Genomic DNA, 11280 nt, shown 5'->3' with positions numbered 1-11280 from the left:
TAAGAAACAAAAATTTTGAAAATAAACTTTCTCAATTGGACCCTGGCTCTAAGCCCTTTAGGAAATTATCTAAAATTTTGGAAAAATCTCAGAAGCCAATACCGGCTTTAAAAGAGGAAAACAAATTATTACTAACTATTTGCGAAAAACCTCAAAAATCTTGCTATGCAGTTTAACAGCGCGCACAATTTTAATTTAGGAACTTCTAGTCCAATTGAAAATCAAGTTACTCAGGACTTCGAAAATATTCTCAATCCAGAGAACGTTTTCGAAAGTTCCTGGGAGGGAGACTGATTTGGAAGAAATGGGAACTATTATTAAAAAAATCAAAAATATGAAAGCTCCTGACGATGATGGAATTTTCTACATCCTCATCAAGAAACTTCCAGAAAGTAGCTTATCATTATTAGTTGATATATTTAACAAATGTTTTCAATTAGCATATTTTCCTGACAAATGGAAAAATGCTAAGGTTGTTCCAATTTTTAAAACAGACAAAAATCCTGCAGAAGCTTCTAGCTATCGCCCAATCAGTTTGCTTTCCTCCATCAGTAAACTTTTTGAAAAGGTTATTTTGAACAGACTGATGGCCTACATCAACGAAAATTCAATTTTTGCCAATGAACAGTTCGGATTCCGCCATGGACATTCGACCACTCATCAACTTGTACGTGTAATAGATTTGATTCGTTCCAACAAATTCTACTGGTCTTGTCTCCAACAGGCTATTCTACTGGTCTTACTTTTCTAGACATAGAAAAAGCATTCGTCAGTGTTTGGCATGAAGGCTTGATCGTACAATTTAAAAAACTTGAATTTTCCAACTAGTTATCTATCAAATCGTACACTTCAGGTTAATTATCAGAACTCCAGATCTGAAAGACTTCCTGTAAGAGCTGGTGTTCCCCAAGGCAGCATTTTGGGACCAATATTATACAATATTTTCACATCTGACTTACCTGAAATACCTCAGGGATGTCAAAAATCCTTGTTTGCGGATGACACAGGCCTCTCCGCCAAAGGACGAAGTCTGCATGTCATCTGTAGTCGATTGCAAAAAGTTTGGATATTTTTTGTTCATACTTGCAGAAATGGAAGATTTCTCCTAATGCTTCCAAAACTCAACTAATAGTATTCCCACATAAACCAAAAGCTCTTTATTTGAAACGTTCAAGTAGACATGTTGTCACGATGAGAGGGGTTCCAATAAATTGGGCAGATGAAGTTAAGTACCTATCTGTGAGATATAGAATCCACTGGGTTGGGAAGTTGCACAAGGTTTGATCACAGCAATCGGTTTTAGATTGTCATAGTGTCAATGTTGGCACGCTGCTGCCACTTGCACACTAGATGCATTCGTACTCTGCCTCACTTGCGAACCGATACTTGGCAAGGTAAGTTGTGTGAGCATCGCGTGGAGGGTGATTCCTTTCTCGTTGATAATCGGAACTCCACATTGGCGATCCTGCCAGTTTTCTGCGGAAATACACCTGGCATTTATTATCATATTTAATGAGAGGAATCACCCTGCAGCGTTGCTCAATTGAAATAGAAAAAGTAAAAAAGTGCAGAGTGAGAGAATTCCAGTTCCCGGTCCAAGATTTGTTTGTTTTTCTGGTACGAAAAAAAGTGTTGATATAAAAGTGTTCTGCAGAAAAGACAAACCGAAAGGCTTTGGTGGCGTGTTAAAAAATGAATAGGAAAGCAGCAGATTGAGTGATCTTGTTGTCTTGCTATGAGCAAACGTCAGATCGGAACCTTGCAGCGTGTTGTTTGCCGTGGGGGAAGAGTATCCCCGGCAATGTCCGCTGCCGCAAAGCTAGAGCTAATTGATCTTGTTGTTTTGCAATGTGCAAATGTCAGATCAGAAGCTTTCAGCGTGTTGTTTGCCGTTGAGGAAGAGAATCCCTGGCAATGTCCGCTGCCGGAAAGCTAGAATTTGCAGATCTTGTTGTTTTGCAATGTGCAAATGTCAGATCAGAAGATTACAGCGTGTTGTTTGCTGTAGGGTGGAAGAGCCCCAGAAATGTCCGCTGCCAAAAGATAGTTTTTGTTGATCTTGTTGTTTTGCTATGCGCAAATGTCAGATCAGAAGCCTAACGTGTTGTTTGCCGTGGGAGAAGAGAAGTCCCGGCAATGTCCACTACTAAAAAGCTATAATTCGTTGATCTCGTTGTTTTGCTAAGTGCAAATGTCAGATCAGCAGATTAAAGCGTGTTGATTGCAATGATAAAAGAGTGGCTCCAGCAATACGCACTGATGAAAAACGAGAACTCGTCAATATCGTTGTTTGTTATGTGCAAATCTGATATCGAAAGCTCATGTTGTGTGTCGTGAGAAATATGAGGCTCGACAAAGTCTGATGCCAGAAATTCAAGAATAAGTTGATCTTATTGTTGGCTTTGTGGAAGTGTCAGATCAAATTCTTCAAGAGTATAGTTCTCTTGGGAAAAGAAACACGACAATGCGAGAATTATGATTCTGTTGTTTTGTAATGGGCAGATGTACTTGCAAAATTCCACAAAGCGAGCTTTCGCGTTTGTACTGTTTTTGATCTATGTAAATGTCTGAATGGAAGCTTGCGGTTTATTGACTGATCCGCAAATGCGCTAGTATTGTTTTTGTGTGGCAAGTGATCTCACAATATCCTTTAGCGAAGAAGGGAAAGTTCGAGAATCGTTTTTGTGTTTTTGTAAAAAATTCCAAAACTTTGAGTGTGTTGTTTGCCATGAGATACAAGACTTGCTGAAAAAAAGAGTTTTCATTCCTCAATTTCGTTCTATGGAAGCGTAAAAAAATCAGCGGATAAAAGAGCTCATAAAATCTGCTGACAAAAAAACATGTATCAATAGATTATTTTGTTTGAAACTAGAGTAATTAATTAGGCTATTCGATGAGCAGCGCCTACTGGTGGAAAGTTTCCATGTGCTCGTGTCAAGTTTCCTAAAAATGGATATCAATGGAGTCGAACTCATGAAAAACTTTGAACTAAAGATGAAATGCGATGAATTTGTCTTCTAGTCCAAAATTGACGTGGCGTGGTGGGTTGATTATCGAAGGAATATTTTGCACTATATAGTGTGTTTTGATGTTTGCCAAATATACAGAAATGGACGACAAACGTATGACAGTGCAGAATACCAGAACGGATCATCTGATTTGTACTGAGTCTGTTTTGTATGGGCGAATTTTACGCAATAAAAGATTATGAGGTAAAATACAGGGTAAATGTTTAAGGAAGATTAACAATTCTGAAATGGCAGATGATACCAAATAAAAGTGATAAAAGGCTGCTAAGACTGGTTAGACGGTTGGCCAGACATGAAATGAGTGATAATTGATACCTGATAGATGTATGACCAGAATTACACGATGAATGTCAAGGTGTCCCTGACACCGCAGTGGAAAGCATGGTTGAAACTAGAGATGGACGTTATTCAAAATGCTAAGATTTTTAGAATATACATCGAGTATGACCATCCAAATTTTGATACTAAGGTTCTTCACAAGAGATGATTATTGCGAAAGAACATGGAATATGGATGATTTTGAATGACATTACAGAATCTTCAAAATAACTGTATGATTCATGCAATACACAATGATCAACTTATATGTAGAAAATTAAAAAAAAAAGACCTATAAATTAAAAAACTGATCAAACTTTAAATGTAAAAATATTTTTTTTATAAAAGGTAATTTAATTTATCGTTTTTGAAAATTTGACTTCATTTAGTTTGAAGAAATTCAATTTCTTTGGAGCAGAGGGAGAATGTGAGATATAGAATCCACTGGGTTGGGAAGTTGCACAAGGTTTGATCACAGCAATCGGTTTTAGATTGTCGTAGTGTCAATGTTGGCACGCTGCTGCCACTTGCACACTAGATGCATTCGTACTCTGCCTCACTTGCGAACCGATACTTGGCAAGGTAAGTTGTGTGAGCATCGCGTGGAGGGTGATTCCTTTCTCGTTGATAATCGGAACTCCACACTATCTAGGGCTCATGCTAGATAAGAATTTAACTTTCAAAAATCACATTGAGGGCATTCAAGCCAAATGTAACAAATATTTAAAATGTCTCTATCCCCTAATTAAAAGAAAATCAAAACTTTGTCTGAAGAACAAGCTTTTGATATTCAAACAAATTTCCAGGCCAGCCATGTTGTATGCTGTACCAATATGGACTAGCTGTTTTAATATCAGGAAGAATGCTCTGTAGAGAATTCAGTACACTCTTGAGGAAACTGGAATAAAGATGAGAGTTTTACAACATGAAGGAAAAAAACAAGAAAATTCATGTAAGCTTGACATTTGTCGTTTGTGCATATCTCTTCAATTTTTTGATATAATCGTACTCTTAAGTAGGTTTATCATACTTGTGAAACGATTCTACCCCATTACCCCGAATGCCATCACCCTGAATTATATTACCCCGAATGTATCATTACACCGAATGCTATTCCCCCGAATTTACAAATATATTGACATGATGATATTGATGGCATTTCCCCATGATATTGGAGTTCGGGGTGATGGGTCATTCGGGGATTTGGAGATCGGGGTAATGGCATTCGGGTTAATGGTATCCGGGGTAATGTGGTATAAACCTGAGACGAGACTCGCGAAGACGGTCTTCTTTTTCTGTGCTTGCTGAGTTTTTTTCTTATTCCACTTTGTGTTTATGCCAACCAAGCGCAAGCCGTTCAAACTCTCACATGAATCTCTCAGCAAAAAATGATAGCGTTTGCATCACATCGAACCATATATAGCCTTTTGAGTGAAATTTCATGCAAGCAAACGTAGCAGACATTAGAAATAACTAATCTTGTGTTTAGATTTATTAGCAACTTTGAAAAAACTGCTTGGTCGACTGAGGTTTTTAATGACAGTTTATTGTGAATACAATACTTTTCACTTTTGCAGTCATGAAAACGGCGGTCTGCATTTGACGTTTCGTGACAGCGTTATCTGGGCTGCATATGACATTGATTTTTTTTCTTCTTCGCGAGTCTGTCTCAGGTTTAAACCATTTTTTATTCACTTGAACACGCAAATAAACCCGTTCCGAAAAATGAGCACTATCAGTCACGAATTCTGGAACAAGCTGATTTTCGTTTTACAAAAAAAAAACACCATGAACTCACGGATCTGGGAACTAAGTTCCACAAATCGTACGTAACGTCTGCTTACCGATCACTGACAGCTTAAAGAAATCATGGAAACGTGATGTTTGTTCTGGTAAACGAGAACTCCTTTCAAGTATACAAGAACACTGTTCTGGATTATATGACAAATTAAAAAAAAACATCATTTGACCCACTTTCTGAAGAAAAGTTTTAGGAAATTTTCTTATAAAATTGGAGAAGCTATCGCACATTTTCATTGTAGTATCAGAGAAGTAAATACACAACTAGCACATCTGAAAACTTCCTCGAAGACTGCATAATTTGGATGAATTGCAACAGAAATAGTCCCGTCGTTCGAAGAAGCAGCTAAGCTCTTGAGGCATCATCCCAACAAACATTTTTTTTTTTTTGAAGAAGAGCTGAACAAATCATTCTTAAGCTTATTTCAATTTAATAAACTATTGTTCAGCTGCTTATGTTACTTGAGATACTGGGTATCAGTTGCATATTCGATCCATTTGAGCAGCAGACTTCATTTTTAGCAGGAGCAACGTGGGGATAACCAACCAATTAAAATAAAATCTACTGGAAACTAAACAATCTGCTGAAAAACAAAAAGTTCCTGACAAAAAATGAATGGCAGCTCCGAGTTTATTTTGTTGATACTAGAATTGCGCATGCGTTATTATTATTGACAGCGCGAGTGATCAGAGTTCGCGCTAGTTGGAACCATATCACAAATATGAATTTAGAGGTTTTTGATATCGTGATTTCAGAATCGTGGTATGAAAAGCGTTATGATACGAAGATGCCAGTACGGAGCCAAGAAGATTGTTCTCAAACCAGTGAAAAAAATCATGGAAATAAGATGTGTTCAATCGTTTCTTAAGACATGTTGTTCACGAATATCGGAACGGATTTTTTGCGTGTAGTGCCGTAGTCGATGAATCTCTTACATTATTTTTTCAGGCATTTCTTAACGTACCATCCAAGAACATTTGAAGCTTATCAGAGTTTAATTGCTATAGTTATTCAATGAATAATTCGTACATATTCTTTTTTGATCCATTCTCACCCAACGATGGTACAGCTGATATTTGATTCCCGGGCCCTGTGTGTTAAACTGATTCATTTTGCATGCGAGATAATAAGTATTGTGAGAACCAAACTTCCATGTCCATAATATTTCGGGGCAGTATTTATGTTCTGATTACGTATTTTGATAGTCAGAAAATGGGAAAGAGAGATATGTTAGAAACCAGTTGGGGAGACTACTGGAGACTAGTTCCCTTTTTCTAAATCCAGCTCTAACTCTGCAGGTTAATCAAAAATCGATGATCTCCCTGCCTAGGCTCTAATGTAAACATGTTTTGCAATGTCATTTGTTACGAAATCATTTTAAAATGTTAAGCTTATTTATTACGTCAACAAGGCCGTAGATGTTACATGTAGACTTCATTTGATTTATGGTTTTCTAAACTTCGATTTCACAATGGCATGTCCAAAAAAGCATTCCCTTCATTCCCTTCTTGACCTTCCAGTTGTCGCGCAGTTGGCCATCATCAGAACCACCACGCTGCTGTTGTGAACGAAAAGCGAGGTTTTTTCAACACTGTTGTACAAAATACAACAGCGCGACGACTGAAGTATTAAAGAATGTAGGTACTAGAGAAAGAGTAATTGGATTCAAAAATGTAATATAATTTTGTTTTAATATTATCTAAACCTCAAATTGAAAAATTGTTTTCAAAATGAGAAATTGTGAAAAATTTCCAAGATAATGCATTTTTTTAAAATTAGGTGGACTTCTTCCCTTTTTCCTGATATATTCACTAAAGCTTTGTCTTCTTCTTCTTCATGTTCTTCTTGACGTTAGGTCCTCACTGGGACAGATTCTGCTTCTCAGCTTAGTGTTCAATTAACTTTTCCAAACATCCGTTTGAGCTGAAAACTTAATCGATTGGTCACCACCAGCGAGTGACCAATAGATTAAGTTTTAAGATTAAACGGATGTTTGGTTCTCCAGATCCGTGCTCTTGAATATTTGAGGTTTGGCTTCGATTCATCTTCACCTTAACAGAGAGCTTTCTTTGCCAACGTTGGCATTTTCGCATTCGTATATCGTATGGCAGGTATAATGATACTCTATGCCCATGGAAGTCAAGAAAATTTCCATAAGGCGGCATCCATTTATTATGTAACGCTAAATTGGAAATTTTCGACCCCCTCCCCCTCCTCCGTAACGCTGTGCGCACGGAAATTTTAAAAATTTTGTATGAGTCGTAAAGCTCGAGCCTGAGAGGTTTAGATGGTATGATGGATTTTTTTCTCGAATTGATTCTAAAATATTTTTTGTTATACCATCTGATCCACTTCCTACTCTAACATTGTTTTTCACAGTTATTAACAGAGAACTATCTTTGCCAATTGACCATTTTTGCATGCGCATATTGTGTGGTAGGTACGAAAAAATCTCTATGTCCTAGGAAATCGCATAGGGGAACTGGGGGTAAAATGAACTAAGCAATTTTCATGTTTTCTTACTTGTGAAGCTGTCAAATCCTTTTTTATCTGCCCAGAATTGAAGAAGGATGTGTACGAAATGTAACTAGTTAAAATATTGTGATGGAAATAGATTTAAATCAACATTATTATAATTTCTATCTACAGAGTCAATGTTCCAAAACATGTGGGTAAAACGAACATGTAGCGGGGTAATATGAACATATACTGGGGGTAAAACAGATGCTGGGTGTAAAATGAACTAGAATGGTGTTGCGGTATGATTCTCGGCATCTGATACATGATCAATACATATCTCACATACATTCCGGAATCGATGGAACGTTTAGCCGTGACCATTTGGATGGTTGTCTATGTTTGGCATCTGAAATAATATACGGTTGTATTCGCCATGCCCTGGTGTTCATATTACCCCATCTCAAGTGTTTCATTTTACCCCCTAAAAATCAACATGTTCAATTCATTTGTTCTAAGAATTTATAAGATAAAAATAATTTCAATTTACGTCTACTTATCATAAATAATTTAAAGATATGATGTGCCAAGCAGTTCAGTAGATTTTTGATGGTTTCGGTCATACAAACCTTAAATTCCACGAGTGAACATTTACATCATAAGAGAAAACGGAGAGACGTACTTTGTTTTTGTTTACTTGTCCAGCTTTTGACATTTTAGAACGCGCTAGAGTTGTCGAAATAGTTCCTTAGTTTGAGGATTACGGATGGTTCTATGATTTCCATAGGTTTATAGTAAAACACAAACCTGTTCATTTTACCCACAGTTCCCCTAGAGTACGAAAAAATCCTCGGCGTGATTCGAATCCATGACCCTCAGCTTGGTCTTGATGTATAGCTTCTATGTGGGCCTTACTGATACGTCTAATTCGAAGACACTACAACTATGAATAAATTATAACGAATAATATATGAATCAATAACAAGAACAGTATATAGACCATAAGTAAATAGCAAGGGGCTGTTACGGCTTGAAGGCTCAAAGATGAACATTAATTAATATGGAAAGATTTTGCCTTTCATTTGTCCAAGTGCGACATATCACATAATTTAATCATTTTTGTGTATACATGTCTGATTTGTTGCATATACAAAGCATTTAAATGTTGATAATAATTAACACAATTAACAATTGTGAGTTTGTATCGCACAATAAGGTTAGACGTTGTTACGCAAGAAACGAAAATACCAACCCTTAACACTCCAAAGCCAAGTACATCTCTATTAATGACTGCATTGGGCTATTATTGTAGCCTAGGTTCGGCTCCGACTGATACCGGATTTGCTTTGTAAAAGAAGCTCTATCCCTAAATGTCTCAATTCCAGATATTTACCTGTCCTGCCATTCCGATCTAATGTCGGTCGGGTCCTCATTCTATAACGACATCGGAACGGACGGATAGAAGTTGTTGTGTTGTTTGTTTTTTACTTCTGTCCTTTCACCTACCGAAAAATTCTCAACGATAACGACCGCACGACGACACGACGACGGGAAAGCGGTGGATGTCTAATCTGTGACTTCCTAAAAAGTATTTTACCTTTAGCTGTTAGAGTGTCGGCATGTCTGCATGATATCTACCTCCAGGGCCGGGTTTGTGCGTCTCTTTTGCTGGAAGCTAGAAATATCGACGAATAATGGAATGCTATCTGCATTAGTAGACCGAATTCCTCATTCGATAGCATTTTGCAACGGTATTTGGTTTGCCTAGCGTGATAATTTTCCTCGGACTGGTCCTGTCTGCTATAACCTACCCCGCAGTTGAATCCATATCTCCTGTGGCAATATTGTGAAGATTCAAATTTTCGCCTTCACCTCCGTTTCTTTAGCACGACTAACCTACCATTTTCAATCGAACTTTCGCTCTTTCTTCCTCGCTCGAAATCAGGGCTGATCCTTGCATAAGGACTGTGTCGATAAGTCATTAATAATATATATATATAATGTTCCAAAAATGTTGCATCACCAACTATGAACGGCAAACAAGATTTTATCTAAAAGTGGCATTACAATAATTAATTGCCTGAAAATGTTCCAGAAATAACAAGTTGTGCAAATTAAAAATTAAGTTGTAATAATATTTATCTATTTTTCAATTTAACTCATATTCAAAAAAGATTACCCTATATTGAAGATTTGACAGAAATTTCTTTGAAAGCTCGTTTAAGCATGGAGAAGAAGTATCTTGAATGTTGCTTATTACTTTTCAATACAGTTCTCACAATCGGGAATGGGGCAGGATAAGGCAGCAATTTATTTAGAACCATTGCTGAAAGTAGTAGAAAGCATTCGGCATTGGCTAGATATGCCAGCCAACAGCCGCACTTGGAACCGAAAGTTGAAATTTCATTTCTGAAATGTGTCTACCGCCTGTCTCTATTAGGCAGTGGAAGATAACGGCATGCCGGCCCGGGCAGAAGTCGTTGTCGAGCAAAACGGTTTTGCATCGGAGACGGCACCAGTCAGCCAACGAACGGTTTATAAGGATAAACTTTGTTTCCCCGTCGTGTTCCCATTCAAGAAAGTTAGACTCCGGCGGATAATGGAAAGGGGCGGCAGCCGATGGGACTACAAGCAAGCGGTACGCGTTTAGCCGGAGTTCCACATCTAGATTTTGTCTCATTCTGAACGCAGCGTCCTAGAGGTGGTCAAACGGGCCTACGAAATTTGGACATGTCAGATGATAAATTGCTCGAACCGTAATGCATGCATTAATCTGTCTGAAAGGGCAACAACACTGAGCAGGTTAAAGCGTATATTTATTTTAGTACGTTTTCTGTTACCTTATTGTTTGTGGTCCATCTTTCCATATTGAAGCAGATCTGAATCTTCCACTTAGTGTTATTCTAAGCATTTTAACAAATCTACTGTTGGGTGACCATTGCATGAATTTAAATATTATGCGATAAGCGGAATTATTAATTTTGTCCATTTAAGCATTTTATCCTGAATTGCGCCGTAAAAACTGTTAACTTGTTTTGAACTTACATATAAATTTGTGGATCGATGTGTGATCTATCTCTTTGGCGTTCAAAATCGTAAATTTCATTTTAAGCATATAAATTGATGTAAAACGCAAAATCATGCCAAAGGTAGCAAGGTCAACTACGTGGTTTTATCGGATTCAAAAGAGCAGTGTTGTGAAAAACTCAATTTCTCACAACTCACGCTTGAGATGTTTCATGCGTGAGTTGTTAATCACGCAACTCAGCAGTCAAAAAATCATTGATGAGTTGACTCACCTTTTTGACTCATTGTCTCGTATTTCCACAGTTTATTAACACACGGCAATAATTTCTTGTTAGTCTGGTAAAATTATAGTAATCCTTTCTAACGTAAACAACAACATTCGGATTTCACGAGTTTTTGACGGGTTTTGCGACTAAATCATTTTTTACGGTTTGAGTTGATTGAGTTGATTTTGCATCAAAATCTCAAGCGTGAGATTTGCGAAGCAGATCTCTAATGAGTGTGCTCTCACGGGAGAGCGTATTGATTAAGATTTGAGTGTGAGTCTATCAACACTGCAAAAGAGTGTTAATTTGGAACATAATCATATTTTGGGCTGAATATTAGTGAGCTGTGATCCTCCACCTGTCCATGTTATCCAAATTTCCT

Source organism: Aedes aegypti, chromosome 3 (assembly GCF_002204515.2).
Source record: "Aedes aegypti strain LVP_AGWG chromosome 3, AaegL5.0 Primary Assembly, whole genome shotgun sequence".
Lineage (NCBI taxonomy): Eukaryota > Metazoa > Arthropoda > Insecta > Diptera > Culicidae > Aedes > Aedes aegypti.
The sequence above is the reverse complement of the archived record's forward strand: the minus strand, read 5'-3'. Positions refer to the sequence as shown.